Raw genomic sequence first — 18,171 nt, forward strand, 5'->3', positions numbered from 1 at the left:
CTTAGAAGTGAGGTCATGGGAGTTATTTAGAGAGGAAGTGGAGATTTTTTTTTTAAGGGAGTTTCTTGATGTAGGGAACTAGCATGAACGAAGATGGCTACACTGGAGATGGCTACACTGGAGATGGCTACACTGGAGATGGCTACACTGGAGATGGCTACACTGGAGATGGCTACACTGGAGATGGCTACACTGAAGAGGGCGGTGGTACTACTCTTGCTCATCATTCTTTTAACTAACTTTTTGAAATAGTGACCCACTAGTTCTAGGTACAAGCAGAGGAGAAAACACCCTCTGCACATCCACCCTGTCACGATCCATCAGGATCTGATACCTTTCCAATAAGCTCCTTTTCCCTCTTCTGAACTGCTGCAGACAGAAGTGATGAAGGGCTCAAGCCCAAATGTCAGTTCTGTATCTTTGCCTTTGCTACATAAAGGACCCTGTTTGACCTGCTGAGCTTCTCCAGCATTCTGTGTTTTTACAGATATCACCCTGGTCTTCCAATACTTACTCTTCTAAACCTCAGAACAGTTTTCAATGCATTAACACCCTTCTTTAATACTGTACACAGATGTGCTTTCTCCATTGCCATGAGCTGCATATTCCAAAAATAAAAATGTGCTATACCTTTGCATTAAATTCCCAGCAATTAACAATATTCTGGAGACACAAAGGCAGAGAAAGTGAGGTGGGGGAAAGGTAGAATGGAGATAATGACAGAGGCTATCAGGTGATAAGTGGAGGGATAAAATGGTGGCAGATACTGGGATCTGTTGAGAAAGGAAGTTGATGAATAGATGGCAGGCAATTGGGAAACATGGATGAAGGAATAAGGAGATCCAGTGGGAGGGGTGTGTGGATGGGGTAGAGGAGGTAGCAGATAATGATGGAATCTGATAAGAACAGAAGCTCCAGAGTGGAACCAAAAATATTCCATGAACAACTCATTGCTTGTCGCTGCTTTTATGAATCATGCACTGGGACGGTCAGTTTTTTTTGCAGATCTCTGCAATTTCTCTTGATTTAGGTGAAGTGCTTCTTTTTATAGCACTAATTGTGCTGCAGAAATACAGCGGTCACTTCACCCACGGAATTTTCCACAAATTGCGAAGGTCTGATGCTAGTGACTGACAACCGGAGTCTACTATAGGATGGGAGCCTCTCCTCCGTGTGATCTTGTACACGTACCTAAAAAGGAAGCTGCTATTTCCTCTGCGGTCCCACAAGTCGAAGGGACTTCCAACGTAGCACTCCCTCTGCACTCAATACACCTTGGAAAGAATCCTCAAAGTTTGGGGATTTCTATTTGAAGCCAATGGAGCCAAAGTTCTTTGCACAAAGAAGTGCTGCTTGTAGATGCACACTCAGTTTAAGTGATGAATGGCACACTTCTACCACTTACTTTAAATAGATTCTGTATGCTAGTTGTTCCTTATTCTTTTTATTTCTATAAAACAAATGACACTTTTGTTTAAAAAGAAGCGGTGCAGTTATCACAGCGGTTAGCGCAATGCCACTGACCCAGGTTTAAATCTGACACTGTCTGGAAGGGGTTGGTGCATTCACCCTGTGACCTGAGAGGGAGATTCCTGAATGCGCATTTCATTACCCCTACCAGGGTGGGTAGGTTAATTAGGTGAAATTGGCAGGTGTTGGTTTCATGGTGTTTCTCTCATGCTCTACAGTTAAAATTTAAAAATATCTTCAGAGCAACTTTGAATTGTTTGAAGGTACTCTGAGTTGAATGTCTTCCCAGAATGAAATATTCTCATTTATGAAGAACATTTTGGGAATAGAAAGCTATTTAATTAATTACTTCAACTTTTCGTTGACAAAGGATCAAATTCACCATCAGGACCCGTCCTAATCAAAACCATGGACTTTTTCTATGTTTGCTTTTACCATCTGTTAAATTGATTCGAAACATATTTTCATGTTTAATGTTAATTTGAACACAGTAAAATCCCTGGTATCTGGAATTCAAGCAACCATCAGCCTCAAGCAACTGGCAAATAAAAATCAAGGAAAATATATTTTAAAAATTAAAATAAATAAGAATTCACACTTAAAATGGTAAAATTAGATGTTTTCTGAAGTAACATATAAACCTTTGGTGCAGATGAGAAAAAATATTCAGCCAACAGACTGTCTTGGCCATGTTTTGTGTGTGGCAGCTCTTTGAATGAAGATGTGTGAAACACCAATGGCGTCGCCTGGGATGAAGAGCTGTTTGATGCCACACGCCATTAAGGTGACTCTCTTCAAGTGTCTCCGTATCCTTGCCTAGTAAAAGTCACCCTGGCTTTACCTCAGAGGCTTTATCTGTAAATTTGGGGAGGATGAGGGAATTAATTATCTATAATGTTGTTGCTCATCTTTCGGTTGGCTCCATGTATGGGGAGAACCTGCATATGCAGTGATAGTTAAATGTTTTCAATGAATATGACTGAAATTAAGTAAAATGCTTTAATGCTTATATATTCATGAAAGTGAAGTTTGTAACAGTGTATTTTTGTCTTTTGTGTTTTAATCTGTTTATTCTTGATGCAGGTGCAATAGTTAAAAACATTGTAACATTTATCCAGCATCTACAAATCCTCGTAAGTGCTGGATACCAGGGTTTTTACTGTATCTCCTACTTCACACAGATAGTGCAAAAATAAAATATTTTAGCCTGAATTTTCCTGGGAAGTGCTGGGAGCTGTACGTACAACTGTTCCTGTGTAATTCAGTAAGTTCCCATGATTCCCATAAAAACTCCTTCGAGGGAGGAAATCTGTCATTTTAGGTCTGGCCTGCAATTTGACCCAATACACACCACTGTAGTTGATTCTTAATAATTTTCTCAATTCTGAGGCGATTAAAAATGGACAGTAAAGCCCGCAACCTACAAGAAATAAAATAAAAGAAGACAGGCTGGTGCAAGGATATAACGTAGGAATCGGGCCTTCTCCAACACATTGGTAAGTGATCTGCTTCCACTCATGGCTTTTATTGGCTCTCATAAAATGAATTGGTTTTTGGGGGACATCATTTTGGTGCATGCCACTGAAAGTTTTGTCAAGGTGATCTCCTTTAAAGAGCTATAAAGCAGTAGAGAGAGGCAGAGTGGGTTCAAGAAGGGAGTCCAGGGCTTTGGTTCTGGACAGTGTCCATATGTGCTTTGCAATCTTTATGCACATATATGCTTTGCAATCTTAAAGATTATCATGCATTTAAGAGCACAGGCAATCATGAAACGACTCACACATGGGTTCAAACATGTGGGTATCCATACATTGACACAAAATCTGCATGCACAGATGTACACACGCAACTGCAGGCGCACATCTGAAAAATCATGTAAAAGGTAAATAAACATACTTGTGCAGAAACATCCATATGAAAATTCACACGGAGACATATAAGCCAAAACAAACCCATACATAAAACAGACAGGCAGAAGAAAACATAAATAAACATGAAAATACACATACAAACACACTTAAAGTTATGCACTCACATGGATGTACATCCAAAATCACACATGCATGACACAAATAAACTCATTAAAATGAACAAAAAAGAGAAAAGCACACACACATGAAAAGCACTCCCTCACAAATACACACACACACACACACACACACACACACACACACACACACACTTGAAAACTAACACATTTTCTCAAAACCTCACATACACACAAAAGCACACATGTAAACACAGACACACAAGCACATGTGAAAACGTGTGAGTGTAAACTTAAAAGGACAGGCAAAAAAAAGTAAAATTGAATACAAACGACCACCTACACAAGAAAGCACATCTATACAAGCCAGTAATTTTCATGAATTTTGTGTCAGAAATTTGAATGTCTCGGCAGGGCCGACCAAATTTACCAGACATGAAATCATTCTCATCCTATCTGCACTCTGAAATTAATGCGATAATTTTATTCCACTCAAGCTGCTGTAACATGAACGATCAAATCAATTGCAATGCCGAGGGCATTCCATGCTTGGCCTATCATTCAAAATTTAATCACTTGTTCTCTCCAGTTGATAACTGCTAAATAATAGTCCATGTTCATATAGATTTTTAATAAATAAATTCCATGAAGTGATTTCATGCTCACATTCAGTATTGTGTTTCTGATAATGGTTAATAAACCACCAGCTTCATGGTACTTAATAATCATGCACCTTTCTAATTATTCATAATTGCCCATCACTCCGCATACTGAAAAGAAAGGTAGTCTTGTTGGTTGCTGCATGAATTTTGATCATGTCTGCATGACTTGTGTTTACTTGAAATATTTTAACTTTATCAGACTAGGTCTATGTTCTGGGCCCAACACATGAATGTCATAAGGAATTTGCAGAGGTTTGGTATGGCATGGAAAACCTTGGCATACTTCTACAGGTGTTTAGTGGAAAGTGTGCTGCCGGCTGCATCATGGCCTGGTATGAAGGCACCATTACTTCTGAGTGGAAACCCCTGCAAAGGTAGTAGGCACAGCCCAGTTACATCACAGGCAAAGCTCTCCCCACCATCAAGAAAAATCTACATGGAATACTGCTATCGGAGAGCAGCAACAATCATCAAGGATGATTGTTCTCACTGCTTCCATCGGGGAAGAGGTATAGGTGCCACAAAACTCATACCACCATGTTGAAGAACAGGTGCTACCATCAGACTCCCAAACAACAAACTCAGTCAGAGACTCATTTAAGAACTCTTATTTTTTTAGATTATTTATTATTGACCATTTATTTTCTGCATTGCACAGTCAATTTGTTTGCATTTCTTTTTGTTTACATTTCTCTCTTTTCTACACATATCTTTTCTGGTGCAGACCTTTTTTTGGTAGTATCGACAAGAAGAAATTCTACCTGGCTCGCAGGAAAAGGAATCTCAGGGCTGTTTGTGATGCCATGAATGTTCTCTGGCAACGAATCTGAACCTTGGAATTTGAACTTTGAGTTAGATGGATCAGAAGTGATCTGTTTGAAATATTAAAGGTTCTTAAAGGGCTTGACAGGGCAGATGCAGGGATGATGGTTGGAAAGTGTAGAATTAGGCAAAATTGTCTCAAAACCACAAGCCAACCATTCAAAGAATTAGATAAGAAGAAACTTCTTCAACAAGAGGGTGATGAAGAGTTGGGATTCTCATCCTATGGACACTCGACTCAGATGCTAACATAGGTCAATAGGTTTTTCATTAGTAAATAAATCAAATGATGAAAAATCAGCTATTATCCAATGGAATGAATTTTCCATTGAGGTGATAGTTACTTTGCACAGAAACACATCCTTAAGATCATTGAGCTGACCACTAAGCATTCACTTACATTAATCTGAGGTTATTTTCTTCTCTTCGTATGCCCAGAAGTTTACCCCTTGATCCTACCACTCACCAACACAAGAGAGGCAATTCAACATCCCAATTAATCCATCAATCTGCACATGTTTGGGACATGGGAGGGAACCAGAGCATCTGAGGAATTCCAGGAAGACACAAGGAGAGTATGCACACAGACAGTACCTGTTCAAGACTGACCCCTTGTCAGAGAGATTAGGAAATATTTATACGGATAGTATCAGAGAGGTGGAATTGTATCTATAAATTTAAGCTGGAAGGGCAGGGCAGTTTCAAGCAGTTCTGAAAGACTATAACGACTGCACCAGGATCAGAAAATGGCTAAATAATCAACTGAGAGAAGTTGGTTGACAAATATATCATGGTTAGGGAACTGCAGTAAACTTTATTGTTTATCAGAAGAAATTTGGAAGTCCAACTGAACAGGTTGCTTGGGACGTGGCCTAGTAGTTCATCACTGATCTTGGATCTGTTAAATCCAAAACAAAATGGCGGTGCTGCCAGAGCTGCTGTTAAGGCTGCGAGTGCTGGCCTGAGAGAGTGGAGATCGGAGACACAGTGCTGCTCTGCAAGGTCCTACTGCCTAGCCGTAGTGTTGGTTGCTCTGTACCAGATGTTAAAAGAGCCAGCAGTGTTTTTTTTTATTGAAAATCCTGCAACCACAGTGTCTGTACCCAAAATGGCAGTGCCTGTGCTCGGCAGCATACAATGACGGAGAGCAGTGGACCCACGCAGGGCACAAGAAACAGGGAGAACACCCTCCCCACCCCCACCCCAATGAGAAGGAGAAACACAGGAGACGGCCCTACAAGACGGAGACTACAGCAGTGGTCCAGCGAGGGGCTTAACGGCTGAAAGACTCACACAGTTTGTGGGCTGCTGGCAACATATGGTTGAAGGGCCCACAAAGGCTGTGTGGAGCTGAAGATAGTCTCATGGGAATCAGGTCTTGGGATGAGGGCAAGGATAGATCCCGAAGGACCTTGGGCCCTGAAGACCTCCTGATTGTAATGGAGGTTTGGATCTGGAGGTCAAGCTGCCAATGGTTTGAGCTAGAGTCCATGCAGCTGCAGCGGCGGCAGGAGTGCTGAAGGCAAATCCACAGACACTCAGTGTTTCTGAAGGGACCCTTGCTTCCCTTTCTCCTATTGTTAGGGGTGCTGGGCCCTCCATAATGTTTTGGAAAAACAATTTTTTTTTTCATTTATTTGCCCCTGTGTTCCACAATTTTAAATTTGTAATCTAACAATTCACATGTGATTAAAGTGTATATTCCAGATTTTATTCAAGGTCATTTGTATACATTTTGGTTTGACCATGTAGATATTATAGCACTTTTTATATATAGTTCCCCCATTTCAGGAGGTTGAGCTGAATTTGTTGCCTTCCATAGCTTCTTAAGATCTTGAGCAGAGCATCTCCCCTCAGCACCTTGATGGTTTCCTCTGTCGTCCATTTCTATAATCCTGTATCTTATAACTGCAAACATCTCATTTCTTAACCTTCACTGCACAAAGAATAGCATGTTCCCATTTCCAAAATCAAATGATGAGTTCATCAATCCCAGCACTGACTGACGGAGGTGTGGTGTGCTGTTAGCCAGAATCAGACACACACAAGGTAAAGACTGTACAAAGATTTCCACAGAGCCAGGCTGGTTATAGCTGCAGCAACTCTGAGTGAGGCCTCGGGAGGCCGACGCAGGCTTATAACCTGGAGGGTGATTGACAGCCGGCCAGGTATTGTCCTGTCCCCTTACACTCCTGCAGGTACAGAGATTGCCCCCTGCAGTAGGCCGGTGGTACACTCCTGCAGGTACAGAGGTTTCCCCCTGTAGTAGGCCGGTGGTACACTCCTGCAGGTACAGAGGTTGCCCCCTGCAGTAGGCCGGTGGTATACCTCTCTTTCTCTCTTTGGCTTGGCTTCACGGACGAAGATTTACCACCACAGGAGGAAACTAACAAACACAACCTTTCACCAATAACAGAGCTACTAGACAGTTAAAAATATTCTGACTTCCACTGGAACTATTTTTATTATGTTTCTCATGGCTGTAAGAACCTCATAAAATTTTCAGAGTAATGGAAAATATTCAGAATCATTTATGCTTCAACTTTAGAATTATTCCAGATGCTTTAAATATAGAAACTTGGTCCAGATTATTTGTATTATCTAATACAGATCGTGAAAACTGCAAACAGCATTCTTTCTTTTTCTTTGGCTTGGCTTCGCGGATGAAGATTTATGGAGGGGTAATGTCCACGTCAGCTGCAGGCTCGTTTGTGGCTGACAAGTCCGATGTGGGACAGGCAGACACGGTTGCAGCGGTTGCAGGGGAAAATTGGTTGGTTGGGGTTGGGTGTTGGGTTTTTCCTCCTTTGTCTTTTGTCAGTGAGGTGGGCTCTGCGGTCTTCTTCAAAGGAGGTTGCTGCCCGCCAAACTGTGAGGCGCCAAGATGCACGGTTGGAGGCGAGATCAACCCAATGGCGGTGGTCAATGTGGCAAACAGCATTAAGACCCATTGAAAGCCCAATGATCAAAATAAACCATGGTGTGCACTTTTAGCTCTTGAATTCTGTACAAGTGTCCTGGATCTAAAAAAAATGAATTTTATTTTGGACAGCATTTTTTATTGAGAAGAAAGTTGTAATTAACTAATAAAAACACAAAATTCTGGAGGAGAAGCTCCGCAAGTCAAACAGAGTCCTTTATGAAGCAAAGGTAAAAGTACATCACCGATGTTTCGGGCTTGATTGAGCTCTTCATCAAGGTATGAGACAATGCTGGTACAAGTCCGAACAAAAAGGTAGGGGAGGTGTGGCAAAGGCAGAAGATTATAGGTGGAGACAGCAACAATGAGGGGGAGGAGGGATGGTTGGGTGGGGAAAGGAGAAGGGAGGGGAGAACTGGAAAGACAGGAAAGGTGGAGGGGAAAGAAAAGCCAAGTATGTTAGCAGAAAGCAGATAAAACCATGGGCAGACATCCGAGTCTGGGAGTGTGACTCAGAATTGAAATGGTTGGCTACTGGGAGGTAGCTCCCTTTTCCGTCAAGGCACTTTCCAGCCAAATGATATTTGTGGTGATATGTAATTACACCACTAGGTCACAAGGGATCATCCTGGTGACCTTGTATATAAAGCAGTCCAGAGCTACAGTCTAACCTTCCAGGTTCGTCTTGCAGAGAGACAAGACCTCTTAGTGTACATATTAGTTTATTAAAGCTGTTCTATACTCACACTGCTGGTGTGGTTATTGTCAGTACAATATTAACAGTGACTTCTCTGCTAAACTTGCTTGCCTTTTCTTTCCCCTCCCCCTTTCCTATCTCCTATCTTTCTAGTTCTCCCCTCCCTTCCCCTTTACGCATCCAGCCATCCCTCCTCACCATCATTGCTGCTGTCCCCTCCCTCCTTTCTCCAGTTATCACCTTCCTTTGTTACTCCCTCCCCGCACCCCCCCCCCCCCCTTTCCCCACCATCTTCTTGTTCGGACATGTGCCGGCATTCTCTGGTACCTTGATAAAGGGCAAAAGCCCAAATTGTCAGTTTTGTATCTTTATCTTTGCTACATAAAAGACACTATTTGACCTGGTGAGTTTCTCCAGCATTTTGTGCTTTTACTTCAACCACGGTGTCGACAGATTTTCATCATTTACTTGTAATAAACGCTGCTGGCAGACAGTATTTATTCAGCTTTCGTCAAGTTTTTAATGCTGAAGGAGCATTACTCTGAATAATCTTCCTTCTATACTGAGTTGTAACCCCTTCAGCATCTCACAAGGAAATGTGCGGAAGCTGTCAAACTGTGATAGCTTAGTGTTAGTTTTCCAATTTGACTTTCAGGTGTTCCAAACTAACAGCAGCTGCCACTGCGGGTTTTAAATAGTATTTGACCAGTAAGATTTGGGAGGGGAAATGCATTATTTTGCACTTCATCGTGCAAGTAAACCTTTAGAACCTCTGGGGTTGGTCTAAGTGGATAAGATGAGCTCGTGCTGAGATGGGGAGATAGCTAGGCCAGAACTTGGCATTGGGTGCTCTTTCTTAGAAACAGGAGACAGATGTCCAATTCTTGGCACAAGAATTGTTTTCTGGGCTCTATACAATATCCTGGAGTCAAACCAAACTGCAGGATTAGAGAGGGGAAGAAGTTGCATATGTTGGTGAGCTGAAGGCACATCACTGAATGGGATTAGAATATAGTTTTGGTAGCTGAGACCTGGCTCAAGTTATGATTCGAAGGATAAACATTGACAGTGCACTTACTACTAACTTCATAATACTTCCTCCGCTTCTATTGGAATAAGACTGGACAATGAAGATTTTGCTTCTTGAACACTTTTGAGTGTATTTTATGGACTTTGGACTGACTGTTGATCACAAAAATTACCTTAAAATATTTCCTTTTTTTTAGATATAACCTATTTTTTTGGCGATTTCCTGCCATATTTTAAGTCTACTTCACGTATTCAAAATCATGAAGTGCAGCGTGTCATTGAAAATTCATTTTCTGCGTTTGCACTTGGACGTCTTCCCTGCTGATCTTGGTGCAGTTGGTGATGAACCTGATGAAAGGTTTCACGAGGATATTGCAACCATGGAAAAGCAGCGTCAGGGCAACTGGAATCTGTCAGTGTTGGCTGACTACTTTTGAACACTGACACGAGAGGCATCAGATGCTGAGTACAAACAAAAACCGGCAGCAAAATATTTTTAGTCAGTTGAACTAGCACAATGTGTCAGCATCATTAAGCGATTCAACGTGCAAAATTCAATAAAAATTAATTTAATGTTTCTCCAACTTCCTTCATGATGCAGCAAATCTGAAATTATCTTTGCATTCAGCTTGAGGTTGTTTATCATTATCCCCATTTTTTTTTCAGAAAGCAAACCTTTTGAAAACAATGTGTTGTCCAATGTAATGTTTCCAGTTAAATCAGTGCAGCTGACTCTGCTTTCTCTTGGAGAGCCACTCAACCTTCATAACCAAAAGCAAAATTATCCTTTCCAATTGTAAGCCCTGCTGTGTGAATAATTATGATGCAAAGTCCACAGACTACAACAGGCTTTCATTTGCTTAAACGTGCCCACCAGTCTCAGTATCTTTGCTGGCTCCATATGTCTGACTGCCCCTGAAGGGGCTGGCTCGTGTCTTTACATGGCCGGTGATTGACAGCTGGCAGGTGGGGCCAGCCTCCCAGGTGGCCTACCTCCAGGTACAGTGGTTGCCCCCTGCAGTAGCTGGTAGGTGGGTGGCCAGTGTAATGGTTGTATCACCATACCAATGCATTTTCTTTTGTTTGAAATAACTTCATTAAAGTTGAGTGAAAAATCAAACTGCGAATGCTAGAAATCGAAGACGAAAAAACGACAGGAAAACTCAGCAGGGCAGGCAGTAATTGAGAACTGAATATCTTGTTAAATGTTGTCATTCCCCAGTTCTGCTAAAGGGTCTTGAATCTAAAACATTCACTTTCCACAGATGCTAGCAGACCTGCTGAGTTTTTCCATGTATTCTCTGATTTTATTATTGAAGTTTTGTTCAATTTAATACATGAAATAAGTGTTGTTACCTTCCATCCCACTGCAATCACAGATCCCCTCCTTCATGGTATGAGCGATCTCCCTTCCTGTGCTCGTCCAAGCATCCAGAGTTCTTGACCCTGCCCCACCCACCTCACATCACCACATTGCCATCTTCCTCAATCACTCTGCTCCTGCCCCCTTGACAAGCTTCAACCCCTTGTCTCTTCCCTGACCCATCAACCTGTGCTGCATTTAGCACCATCCACCTTTGCTCCTAGTTTGGACACTTGTAGGCTTCCTGACCAGACCTCCTTCTCTTGGCTTTGGAAGTAAAAGCTCCCCAGTAAGTATTAAGCCTTTTTGTCAAAGTACGTGCCTAGTTTGACATCTGATGCATTAAACCAATTTAAGCTCATCTTTTCATCATTAGTAAACTATATTCACTTACTTTGTCCCAACCCTTTATGAGAGTGCTGGAGATCTGTGTTCATGGAAATATTTTCAAATAAATATGGAAACTTTCCAATGTGTTTGTATCTTTTTTATGATCCCTGAAGCAATTTTCTTTGAACTTTTCCAGCATGTATTGGAGCACAGAGACAGTAGTTCCCTTAGTGCTGAATAATTTAAGAAAGCTAACATAAGTTTGTGTTATGCTTTCTATCTTAAAATAAACTACAATATGGGAAGAACTACTATGGTACACAGAATGCCTGGAAATGAACAATCTCTAAAGCAAACCTGCCCAAGACTGTGCTGCATGGGGAACTCTCCACAGGCCACCGTTACAGAGGAGCTCCGAAAAAGAGGTACAAGGGCTCTCTGGAGAAAACCCTTGGTGCCTGTCACATTGACCATCGCCAGTGCTCTAGTCTCCAATCGCGCGGCCTGGCTGTCTCCTCCTTTGAGAACACATGCAGGGCTGGCCTTGTTCAATTTAATACATGAAATAAGTGTTGTTACCTTCCATCCCACTGCAATCACAGATCCCCTCCTTCATGGTATGAGCGATCTCCCTTCCTGTGCTCGTCCAAGCATCCAGAGTTCTTGACCCTGCCCCACCCACCTCACATCACCACATTACCATCTTCCTCAATCACTCTGCTCCTGCCCCCTTGACTAGCTTCAACCCCTTGTCTCTTCCCTGACCCATCAACCTATGCTGCATTTAAGGAGATAGAGGAAGAACCGTGATACAGCAGCACCAAACCTAGGACAGAATTTCCCTTGCAGCCGCTGTGGCCGGGCATGTCGGTCCTGCATTGGCCTTGTCAGCCACCAGCGAAGCTGCCGCAGTTATCGACAGCCCCCTTCCTAGCCATGGCCTGTTTAAATAGAGTTTATGCCTTTTAATTCTACCTTGGTTTATGGCCAAAACTGTTGTCTCAAGGCAAGCATTGGGATATTTGTACTTGCTGACATACAAGTGGTTGGTGTAGTGGTTAGCACAACGTCTTTTCAACACCAGCAATCAGAATGAGGATTTGGGTCCCGAGCTATCTGTAAGGAGTTTGCACATTCTTCCTGTGACTGCGTGGGATTTCCCCAGGGTCTCCAGTTTCCTTTCACTATTCGAAATGTACTGGGGGTGTAGGTTAATTGGGTGGCACAGACTCGTGGGCAGAAATGGCCTGTATTGTGCTGTATGTCTAAATTAAATTAAATACAAATAGATTGTAAAATGTTGACAATAAAAACATTTGATGAAGGGTTTTGATGGAGTAGAAACGTGGACCAAACATTTGAATTAAAACAGTTCTGTTCGGGAGCAATTTCACAAATGAAATCTTCACATGAAAAGAAGTGTATTTGTGAATAAATTTCCACTGAAGCCAAGGGTCGAGTTAAATTAAAAAGTCACAATAAATTCTTGCAATGTAGCTCAGTATTCAAGACAGGGCCAAGGGACCCAATATTCATTGGGATTCCAGTTTCTCCTTCTAGATCAAGCACCGCCCTGACTTCAAAGAAATATCATGTTCTTGTCCTGAGAAGTAGCACAACTAGCACAAGGCTATTAGAGCACCAGCGACCCAGGTTCAAATCCGACGCCACCTGTGAAGGGTTTGTATATTCTCCTTGTGACAGTATGGGTTTCTTCTGGGTGTTCTGGTTTCCTTCTACCCATCAAAACATCCGGGGTTAGTAGGCGAATTGGTCGCACGAGTGTATTTGGATGCCGCGGGCTCATGGGGCTGAAGAACCTGTTACTGTGTTGTCACACCGAGTTAAAATATTGCACTACCCGCGGTGCTTAAATATGAGTTGAAAACCCATGGTTCAAAGGATTCACTTTCACCAAAAAACATTGATTGTCAACTCACAATTTAAAACTAGCTCTTTGCTGTTTTCCTGTCCACCAAAGGATTATATTATTCAAACATGCCAGACATTCATAGTGTTCACTTGGCAGATGAAGGGTTGCCCTCAGAAGCTTATATAACGTTAGGGTGATGGGGGAAGGGGGGAGGGGAAGTTAAGGAGAAGATGGGCCAAAATCAAGCTGGTCGCATCCTGCAGTACGTCTCTCCATCCACCCTTCTAGACTGGATCAGATGGCGAGAGGCAAGAAAACCTGGCACACCACATTTGGGTGGTGTCCAGCTAGCATTATGAGGTCTCAATAGTGACCATGTGTCTGATGCAATACTTCTGTGTCTGTCCCCACAATGTCCCGACAACCTTTGACACTCGCTGAGTAAGCTTTTTTTCCCTGCCAATGCAACAGGATTACACATCAAATTATTATTTAAATATCTCAGCTTTTCAGAGACATTTAAAAACTGCTAACTTACCGTTAACTGATTTCAAAAATCGTGTTAAAAAAAACAGTTTAAAACACAGTTTAAAATATCAAAATTGAATTGACTAAAAATAAATAACTTCTCTTTTCCCAGAGGGAGAAATCCCCATTCGAAGGAATGTAGACTCTCATTCTTTGCCAGATCTGGCTGCTGGGGGATGCAAAGGTGGATCTGTCACACAATCAGTCATCAAATTACAGCGAGTCTGCATTAATCCAGGCTATCCTTACCTGGGACATGCTTCTCACTGTCGCAGAAAAATGTTAGATGCGGCTGCAGCTTGTTTGCACGGACCTGCTGGTTTATTTAAGAGCAATTGCCAGAGATTTACAGATTCCCGAAGCAAAAATCAATCTGCTGGAGGAACTCACCAGGTCAAGCAGTAACCATGGGAGAAATAAAACGGTCTATGTTTTGGGTTGGAACCTTTCGTCAAGAAGGACTTTTCATTCTACCTTTGCATTTCCAATTGACGTCGCAATGTCAACAATCTCAAGTTCTCCACTCCCCTTCCCCACTCTAACTTCACTCTAACTGAATGCCTTGCAGAGGCCAGGTACCAGTTTTCAGATATCTACCCCAGATCACAAACCCACCCACAAACAACAGGCCACTGACTCCCACACTATCACAGATCTCACGGCTTCAGGTCTTCCCTTCACAGCCTCCAACGTGATAGAGACCACAACCTCACACTTCCTGTTTCTATCTCTGACATTCAATCCACAAATAGACCGAACATTCTTGCCTGCACTTGCCCTACTGACCTTAAACCCTGACTTCAACATTTCTCCTCTTGCACACTCCATTTCCACTTCCAAAGTACAATTTGCAATTTCTCCTGTGTCCTGATATTTCTTAATCTTGGAATATAGACCATTACTAATGCTATACACAAATGTGCTGCAGAAATTTAGAATTAGAGTTTATTGTCATGAAATTTGTTGTTACAGGTGAAAATATGCAGTAAATTACATATTTTCAATATATAAATTAGTACAAAATAAGAGAAAGGACCGCAGTGTCTGCGGTTAATTGTCCATTCAGAGATCTGATGCTGTTTTTGTATAATTGGATGTTCGTCTTCAGGTTACTGAAACTCCTTCCTGTAGTGAAAAGAGGGCATTCCTGGATGGTGTAATGTCCTTAATAGAGTGAAGAATGATTTCCATAATGGTGCTGCTCAAATTCACAGCTCTGTAATCTTTTTCCTGTCCTGTGCATTAGTATATCCATACCAGACAGTGATGCAACCAGGCAAAATGCTCTCCATGGTACACCAGTAGAAATTTACAAAAGTCTTTGGTGACATACCAAATCTCCTCAAACTCCTCATGAAGTATAGCCACTGGTGAGCCTTCTTTTTGCCTGCATCAATATGGAGATATTCAGGGATGCTGACACCAAGGAATTTGAAGTTCTTAACCCTTTACAGTGCTGACCCCTCAATGAGGACTGGCTTGTGTTCTCCTGGTTTCCCCTGACCGAAGTCCACAATCTGTTCCTTGGATTTCCTCAAATTCAGTGCCGGGTCGGTGCCAGAACAAATATTAGAGGGGGCCATTAGCGAGTTAGTGGGGGACTGTTTCAGTGCAGGGGGGAGTGTGGGGGTGCAAGCTGGGACCTACATGCGTGTCGACAGTGGGGAGGGGGGGGTGGGATGCTATTGAATACTGGGACCTACCTGTCATCAACACCATCTGCCCCTCCAATGTAGAAGATGAGGGCACTCCTTTTATTGCATCAAGCATCACTGGACACTACTGACTCTTGACGCATGCTTGTGATGTGGCCGGGAATGGGTAGAGAGTCGCTCGTGTTTGTCAAAATTAGACACTACCGATGTGGGAGGTGATGGCCGTGACCATGTGGGGGGAACAGCACCTTGTTTGGGGGGGGGGGGGCAATGGCCACGGACTCCCTCGCTCCTTGGCGCCAACCCTGGTTCAGTGCAAGGTCTTTGTTGCAACACCTCTTAACTACCCACAGGAAGGTAACCAACATTTCTAGGCCCTTCATCAGGTATAAGAAAAAAACAAACCAATGTCTCAATAAAAAGGTAGTAGGATAGGTGAGGAGGAGAGGAGAGAAAGGATGAAGGGGAAGAGGAAGGAGTAGCTAACAGATATAACAGGTTTGTGAATTGCACTCGACTACAGCTTCTGCAGACTTTCCTCAACTCCATTACTAATGCTCTATCTCATTTTCCAATAAAAATGGAACATATGGACCATATTTTTTTATTAAAATTAATGCTCTCTGCTAAAATTGTTTTTTTTTAAATCTCTTGCAACAGTAAAGAGGAGAATGTGTTTGTATCTGTATCTTTGACCCACTGCAGAAAAGAAAGCAGGAACACAGATGTTAAAAGTGACCACCACCACCCCCCACAGTTAAAAATAATTTTTCTAATTATATATAGGAGGAGAAATAGGCCATTCAGTCCATCGAGTTTGCTATGCCATTCCATCATGCGTTGATCTATTCTTCAACTCACCTCCATTCTTCTGCCTTCTCCATCTAACCTTTCATATATCCTGACTATTCAGATACCTATCAATCTCTGGCTCAATGATATCCAATAACCTTCCCTCCACAGCTACCCTTCCGTGATAGTAAATTCTAGAGGTTCATCACTCCTCTTCATCTCATTTTAAATTGGCATCCTCAATCCTGAAGTTGTACCCTCTTGTCCTGGACTCCCCTCCAATGTGAAACAACTTTACCACATCTTCTCAGTCCAGGCCTTTCCACATTCGAAAAGCTTCGATGAGGTCCCTCCTCATTCTTCAGAGAAGCACAGTCAAAGAGCTTTCAAACGTTCCTCATGTGCTAATCCCTTCATTTCAGGAATCATACTTGTGAATCTTCTCTGAACTCTCTCCAATGTCAGCACATCCTTTCAAAATCAAGAGCCCAAAGCCTTATAAAGCTTCAACATCACATCCCTGCTCTTGTATCCTATTCCTTTAGATGTGAATGGCAACTTTACTTTCGCCTTCTTCACCACCGACTCAACCTTTAGGATATCCTGCACGTGGACTCCCAAGTCCATTTGCACCTCCGAAGCTTGAATTTTCTCTCAATGCACTCAATAGATTTCAGGGTTTGGCCAATCGATTGATATGCTCTTGGTAATGTATTGCAAAATCATCACTGGGGTGGTATGGTTAGCGTAGCAGTTCGTGTAATGCTGCTGCAGTGCCAGCAACCTGGGTTCGAATCCAGTGCTGTCTTTAAAGACTTTGTGTCTGCGCAGGTTTCCTCGGGTGCCCTGGATTCCTCCAACCCTTCAAAGCAGTCTGGTTAGTTGGATGTCATCGGGAAGCCGGAGGTTCATGGGCTGAACCGTGCTGTATGTCTAAATTTAAATTTAAAAATGTAATGCAAAATATTCAAACACAAACTTTGCTTGTCAAGGAAAAGGAATGTAGGCCTTGTCAATGTGTTTAACTTCTATTCTAACCCATATTATGTAATATGCTCTATGATCCTGGAGAAACACGATCTAGTCTCTACTGTGCAAGCATGGTCTGAACAATAAATAAAGGTGACTTGAATTGTGTTCTGAAAACTAAATTTTTAGCTCTTTGCATGGCTTTTGTGACCTTGCACGGTGCAAAGGTTATTAATCTCTCTAAGCCATAATTTTCGAGAACATTCTTGGAGCAGAATTAAAACACAATCTGCGGATCGAGCAACATCAGGCCAAAACACCTCATTACGTCTTGATAAAAGTTCCCAACATGGGACGTTGACAATTCAGTCTTAATGACGGGGTCTAGCCATTCTCTCATTTGTGCTGATTCTGTTTGACCCACTGAATTTCTCCAACAGATTGGGTTTTTTTTTTGTTCCAGGTTCCAACGTCTCTCTGGGGTCTTTGTTGAGGATTTGCTGTTCATCATTAGTCACTCGGTTTTTCAAAAGTAGTGTTTATTCATTCAGGATAAGGAAGGAGATCATGCAATAACATGACTCACTTGTGGCCCATGGTTTTTTTTTTTAATCTCTTCTCTCAGATTTAAAACTTGCAACTTTTTTTAAAATTCAAAACCGACTTTATTCAGAATAAAAATTGTATTTTCCATTCTGCTCATTAAGCCCAAAACAATGTAAATTTGGTATCTTATTTGTTCGTACGTTCTGTTCTTGTACCCTGTTTCTTCTTTCTTTGGCTTGGCTTCGCGGACGAAGATTTATGGAGGAGTAATGTCCACGTCAGCTGCAGGCTCATTTGTGGCTGACAAGTCCGACGCGGGATAGGCAGACACAGTTGCAGCGGTTGCAAGGGAAAATTGGTTGGTTGGGGTTGGGCGTTGGGTTTTTCCTCCTTTGTCTTTTGTCAGTGAGGTGGGCTCTGCGGTCTTCTTCAAAGGAGGTTGCTGCCCGCCGAACTGTGAGGCACCAAGATGCACGGTTTGAGGCGATATCAGCCCACTGGCGGTGGTCAATGTGGCAGGCACCAAGA

The 18,171-nt window shown here is 42.4% G+C and overlaps 1 long non-coding RNA gene across 1 annotated transcript in view; it reads right to left on the bottom strand.

The window, feature by feature from the left end:
- Window positions 1-6,966: 6,966 nt before the first annotated feature.
- Window positions 6,967-18,171, bottom strand: part of LOC138741722 (uncharacterized) — a 31,213-nt gene continuing 20,008 nt past the window's right edge. Inside the window, exon 4 of the long non-coding RNA XR_011343708.1 lies at window positions 6,967-7,964. This is a non-coding gene — a long non-coding RNA (uncharacterized lncRNA). The remainder of the gene's footprint in view (window positions 7,965-18,171) is intronic.

The sequence above is a fragment of the Narcine bancroftii genome, chromosome 8 (assembly GCF_036971445.1).
Source record: "Narcine bancroftii isolate sNarBan1 chromosome 8, sNarBan1.hap1, whole genome shotgun sequence".
In the NCBI taxonomy this organism is placed as follows: Eukaryota; Metazoa; Chordata; class Chondrichthyes; order Torpediniformes; family Narcinidae; genus Narcine; species Narcine bancroftii.